Source organism: Phaethon aethereus, assembly GCF_964289735.1.
Source record: "Phaethon aethereus genome assembly, chromosome: 8".
NCBI classification, from domain to species: domain Eukaryota; kingdom Metazoa; phylum Chordata; class Aves; order Phaethontiformes; family Phaethontidae; genus Phaethon; species Phaethon aethereus.
This window is the reverse complement of record NC_138584.1, coordinates 7,865,283-7,871,641: the sequence shown is the minus strand read 5'-3', so window position 1 is coordinate 7,871,641 and position 6,359 is coordinate 7,865,283.

Below are 6,359 nucleotides of genomic sequence, written 5' to 3'. Positions count from 1 at the left end.
AAAACCCCAGTCAGTGGTAATGCCATAGGCCTAAACAGGAACATTAAGCTGCAGCATTTAAAGCATGAAGGCAGAGGATCACGCAGCTCTTACCTCCCAGCCAGTACAGCACAACTAAGCTAGCCCCCCCCACCCCCCCCTACCCTGCTTTAAGTAATTTGCCTAATTAGGGCAATTAACCTTTAGCTGAACCTTGTTCTCCACACAGGTGTGAGGATGCCACACATCAGAATTCCTCAGGTTAATCACCCCTTCCTGTGCAAACCAGGTGTTTTATCTTTCACACAGATGAGGCTGTTTTTCACCAGTGGATCTCAGGCCTTTCTCCAGTAGGGGAAAAAAGCTTTCTGTGGTTTCCCCCAGAACGGTAGTTATGAGCCAGAATTTAATTTCTTCTCAGCAATTTCTTAAACACTATGGTTTAAGTTGCAGTCTCACTACAAGGTAGATGCTGCAGAAGTTGGCTAAGAGGTAGGAGGACTGAAAGTCAGCCGCTGCTGCCTTTGGTCTCTGTTCTTCTGTCTGTCTGTTCCAGCTCAAAGACCTTTCTGCTAAGGGAAAGCCCCAAGGAGTTGCTTGCCCAGGACAATCCTAGAGGCTCTCCAGCGTCACTCTATCCCAGAAAGTGGTTTTGTATCATACCAGAGGGTTGGCAACCCTTGTGCTGGGGTTTGCAGTGACAAATGAGTTGGTGGCAGTTGCACACCTAGGTGTAGGTCACCTCCCAGGTGCCCCCATCCTCTGTTCTGCTGTTACTTGCCTGTTGCTGTATTTTCATACAGGGAATTTAATCAGTCACATCAATGATCTGGAGGCCCTCCAAAGAATTTAAACTGCTTTTAGATATCTTTTTGCTGTCCCTTTAGAAATAGCCCAGAACACTTAAGGACAGCAGACCCAGGTTGAAATTAAAAGCACCCACAAGCCAAGCCTGCAGACAATAAAGCAGTTCCAGATGACACCTGTGAGCCACTCAAACTGTGGAGACAACTACAGCTCTTCCCTGTTGACTGGGCTGGGATTGATCCCTGCTAAGATTTTCAGTGTTCCCTCAGGTGTGATGTTAGCTCTGTGGCTGCTGTTACACCTATTGTCACATGTCATTGGTATGTTCCCAGTCTCTGGAATTTCCCTCTGTTCCAAGGATTCAAAGTTAGCACGCATTTTCTCACACAACTCTTTCAGACTCTTAGATACGAGTCCCTAAGCCACATCAGAAGTCACTGAATTTATTATTACTGAGAGAGCTGATTTCTCCTTTTACTTCTTTTCACTTCTCACAGCAAGTCCTGTTTACCCAAATAATATAGTCTTTTCCAAGCCTGTGGTGCTTTTGTTACAAATGCTTGACTTTTTCAGGACATTTTTTTATATGCTTAGCAGTGAAGAAAACAGTGACCCATCTCTTGGTAAAGACATCTCAGTTAAACAGGTTACTAAAGGCAGAGGAAGAGCAATGGAAGGCTGCAAACTATATCCAGTGAAGATTTATCATAGGGTGCTTCTTCTTTGCACTCAGGCACTTTGCTTTCACATCAGTAATGAGCACTTTGCTGATGAGCCAGCCTAAAGCTTCCAGTTTGAAACACTTCATATCACAGTCTTCAAAAGAAATGGGAAAGCTCTAGTCACAAAGTTTAATACTACTTTGTTTGTATAAAGCTCTGCAGGGCTACAGCTGGAAGTAACATTATTGCATCTAGCTGGTGAATTGTCTCAATAATGCAACACTGGCAATAGCCTTCTCTAACTTCTTTGGACTCAGTGAGATGCTTATGTGGATCTTAATCTACTTTTGAGTCTCCTGAGGATTTTACTTTTAAGATTACTCTGAACTCAGCTTCCCCTTTAACATTCTCAAAGCAATCCAGGTAAGGTTTTGCCAAAACCCACTTTGACACGGTCACATTTGTTATCTGCATCCAGAAGTCGCTTATTAACAAGTCTGCAAATTTGCATGTGTAAAGCAGAGTGTCCATTTAAATTGTGCTCTTTAAGCCTCCCTGCCCCAGTCTTCAAGGCCTCCATAGATTTCATGACAGCAGTTCATAAGCTGTCCTGATTTCAGCTCCTTCCCTGCGGAGCATGTCCTGAGAGCGTTCATCCAGCCATTGCTGGGAGGTGCAGGTTGCACAGCAAAGCAGACTACCTCTCAGGCTACACGCATGACATCCCTGCTCCCCCTCGCTAAAGCCCTTTGAGGATCCTGAAGCCCCATCAGGAAATTAAGATGGTGACAATTCTTTGGAGCAACAGTGGATGAAGACTGCCACCAGAAGCACACAAAACCCTGTGCTGACAGGCTGTCTTGTCCCTGTCCTCAGTAACCTCTGCTTCCTGCCCAAGGTAGCTCGATTTCCTGTAGCTGTGTTTAAACAAAATAAAGAGGAAACATTTTCTGTTTGTATCTGCTGTTCTAATAAGCCCCAAGCTGTTTATCACAATCGCTACTGCTACACTCCCTTCCAGGTGGCAGAGAGGCGTCACGGGGGACAGCCTGCTGCAAGCACCTACGGGTGGAACAAGCCCGTCACCTCAGAGGTGTCTGGAATGGGTAGGAGCTCTTCAGTCCCTCCTTCACATCCTCTCCTCCTCCCTGGCTGCTGGAGGAGAGTTTCCCTGCGTGAGAGTATCACCCCAACTGCAGAGACACTGGACAGAGGAAGGACAATTCTAGCCTGGGGCTGAACCAGGACCTGACATCAAGCTGTAGCATAAGAAGGTGGGACGGTCTTTCTGGAGACCCCCTGTCCAGCCTCCTGCACCAGGCAGGGCTAACAAGTAGGGCAGGGTGCTGGCATGTGTCAGCCCACTCTGTAGTTCCCAGCCCTAGAGTCCTTGGTCCACGTGGAGACAGAATCTCTTCTTAAAGGGTGTCTTCCTGAGCTCAGGATTCTCCAAGGGAGGTTGCAAGTTTTGCAGGTAAGGCACTCTCATGCAAAGGTGTCATCCTACAGCCACAAGCCATCACCTCTGCCTCCCAGCCACAGAGCAAGCCTCATTTCTGGGATTAAGATAAACCCATGGCAAGCCTACCAGCCAGCCAGTCACTAGTGCTATCCCTGCTCAGGCCCCCAGGGACCCACAACCCACCCAAGGCTAAAACCAGCAATCTTGGGGAAGAAGGTCTCCTCACAGCTTAGATCATCAGCGCTTCCTGCCCCTGCCACCACCAAGCATCATGGAAACATTTGAGCATTACCTCCCATCCATCAGGGAGGGCAGCACAGGTGGTCACCATGGCCCTGCAGGAGCAGGCAATACGCTGGCCTGCAGCAGCACAGGGTGAGCCCCGGCCATGGGTACCAGGCTGGCACTGCTCTGCACCCTCAAGCATTCACCTGGTCACAGGGAATGGGCACTGCTGCAGGATCAGGTGAGCACTTTCCTCAACAGTGAGGAGCAAGGAATTTCCAAAAGGTCCTCAGCTCAGCACAGGCCATGGTGCCAGAGTACTCAGGCTGGGGAAGACTCCACTACCCTTTGTGGAAAGAAGGGCCTTATCTCCCCGCAAGCCCTCACCACCACCAGATGTGATTCACCCGTCCCAGCAGAAGAGTCATTTGCAGAATGCAAATATTTATGAATCACCTGTGGGCCTTGCTGTTTCCAGGCTGTTTTGGAAGTATCACACGACTCTCTCACAATGCCACACTGCCCTGGCAGGTGAGGGTCCTAAAATCGCAGATCACAAGCCCTCCTGGCAGCACTGTGCAGCAGAGCCAAGGACCACAGGCAGGACACTGGGACACTGGCTTAGTTGAGTGTTAGTGGTGCATGTGCCACGGGGCTGGAGCCTGGAGCTGCCCTACCTACAGCTGGGACCTGTTGTTCAGCTTGCTTTGTGCCACCAAAGAACTTCTTCATGTGGTTGAGAGACCTGTGGCTTCACTCAGCATGGAGACCCCTGACAATGTCCGTCCAAATCCTGATTCTCCCACCAAGCCTCTGGCCCTTGCCTCTTTTCTCAGCTTCCTCCTTTATTGCAGGGTTAGTGTGGCCACACCTGCCCTTTTCTCTGCTCCCCACAGCTGAAAATGTCCCTGTAACCATGCCCTCACTCACAAATTGCACACCGAGAGTCAGTTCAGACCAATGTCCCCAAGAAACAAGGCTCTGAGACAAAAGAGATTGTATCTATGAATCTAATTTCCTTATGAAGAGAAAGCATGCACTCTCTGCTCATCCAAGCAGAGTTTGAGGGGCCCCAATATAGTTCCTCCCTTCTGTGTTGTCAGCTCCCACACCTGCATTTACCCAGTTCCTTCTTCCAGGCAAGGAGTTCAGGGCATTTCCCACTCCCCAGCACTTGCCACAGGACCCATGTGTCCTAATCTCCCTCCCAAACACATCTTCCGGCTGCTCAACAGTCACCTCTCTGCCAGGTCCCAAAATCTTGCAGACACAGCCACTAGGATGTTGATGTTCCTCAGCTTCCAGCTTGTTGGTGTTCCACCTCATGCCAGCAAAGAAAAGCTCTATGGCAAAAGAAAAAGATGCTATAACCTTGCTTATAAGGTAGGTGAAGTATTTTTACAGACCAGCTCTTCCCTCCCTCCAGCCCTGGAACGTAGCCACCCCTGGGTGGGATAAACAGCCCATACAATATTAGCTACTCTGCCTTGTATTTTCTTCATCAGCAGCGCTTCTTTCGGGGCATTTGTGACTCTTTGCACATGCTTCCTGTCCCAGAGCAAGGGGGCTGGAGTGCCCCTAGCAGGAGACTCCTCGAGGCACAAGAAGCTTTTTCATGCTGCTGCCTGCAGCCAGTTCCACACCCTTCAGCTTCACCAGCCATTGCCCCAGCCTTTTGGAGAAAATAACGGCTCCTCACCCCATTGTTTTCTCCCCCTCCACCACCACCAGTCCTGCACCCTTCTCTGCCTGGGCACAGAGCCATATGCCATACAAGCTGCATGGAGAGAAGCTGCCTTCAGCGATGTTGTATCATCAGACTTAGGCACTGTGGTAGATGGAAAATAGTTCTGTTTCGGACATGACCCACAGGTATACATGCACAATTGGCTGCCACCTGCCAGTGTTGAAAATTTGAGCTATTTTTTGCCTATCAATCAATCACAGGCACTGACCTCTCCACTCAAGCTCACACTCCCTTTATCCTTAGGATTGCCAGCTACTTATTCCAATGTCTTAATATAAAGTATCTCCCTTGGAGGGAACTTTAAAAATAGCGTATGTGCTAGACTTGAGTTCATGCAAACATTAACAATGATGAAGGAAAAATATTAAAAAAAGGATAAAAGGATAACATGAAAAATGTGAGTCATCACAGATTGCTGAGAGGACCCTGGCAACACTTGTAGATGTGCACACGCACACTCCATGATGCCACCATACATCAAAGTGCACTAAATGCTGACAAGAAACATACAAATTATCAAAAAAGATAACAATTAGAATCATATGTCACCTGGAAAGACCTTTAAAAAAATGCAACCAGAAATAAAGAGCAAAGAACAATACAACACAGAGTGCAAACCACAGCTACAGATTTCAGCCACCAGCAAAGGCTGTGTGGGAAAACACTGCCTGGGGACCAAACATATGTTGCTCTGGGTGAAAAAGGGGTAATTACTCCCAACTCTAAAGTCTTCTGATTTCAAAGGGAAAACTGGCTGTGATGAAGAAGGCCCAGCAGTAAATAAAGCACAAGTGAACTGTCCTCTCATGCTTTTATACCCCCAGTCTCAAACTCCTGCATGTCCCTGATGTGAAAGAGCTTGGTCTCAGGATGTGTGACAGGGCATTCCCAGGACATAAAGCTAGAAAAAAGGGCAACAAGACCCTATGCAATAGCTAGGAAGTGTACTTTGTAGCAGGACTCCATAAGGCAGCATCCCACTTGGCTACAGCCATCTTTCCACTCTGCACCTCACACAGCTGCTGCAGCTGTTTTGAGTGTGACACTGACCGAGTGCCTCTGGCACGTGGGGTGTGCAGCAGGCAGGCGTCATGGCCCTCTGCCACGGGTGCTTGACACCAGGCTGGGGCATGAGAATAAGATACCCCAGAGCTATTTGCTTGCTGCCCCATACTTGATGGCTGTGCCCCACTCTTGTCAGGGAGGCAGCAGGTCTGAAGACCTTCTGTCCTTGGAAGGGATGGACCTCACCTGCTGCTTACTGGCTGCTCTCCGCTGTTAGACTTCTATAGACCCACTCCTTAAATTCCTCATAAAGCTTCATGTAAGGGACTTTGTGTGTTCACCATTTCTTACCTGCTTTTGAGAGGTCAGGTGGGAACCTGTCCCATCCTCAGGGAGGTACTGAGCCTGCCTGGGGGAAGGGCCCATAGACTTTGTGGGGAGGGCAGGGAAAGGAGACCCAGGGGGAGCTGGG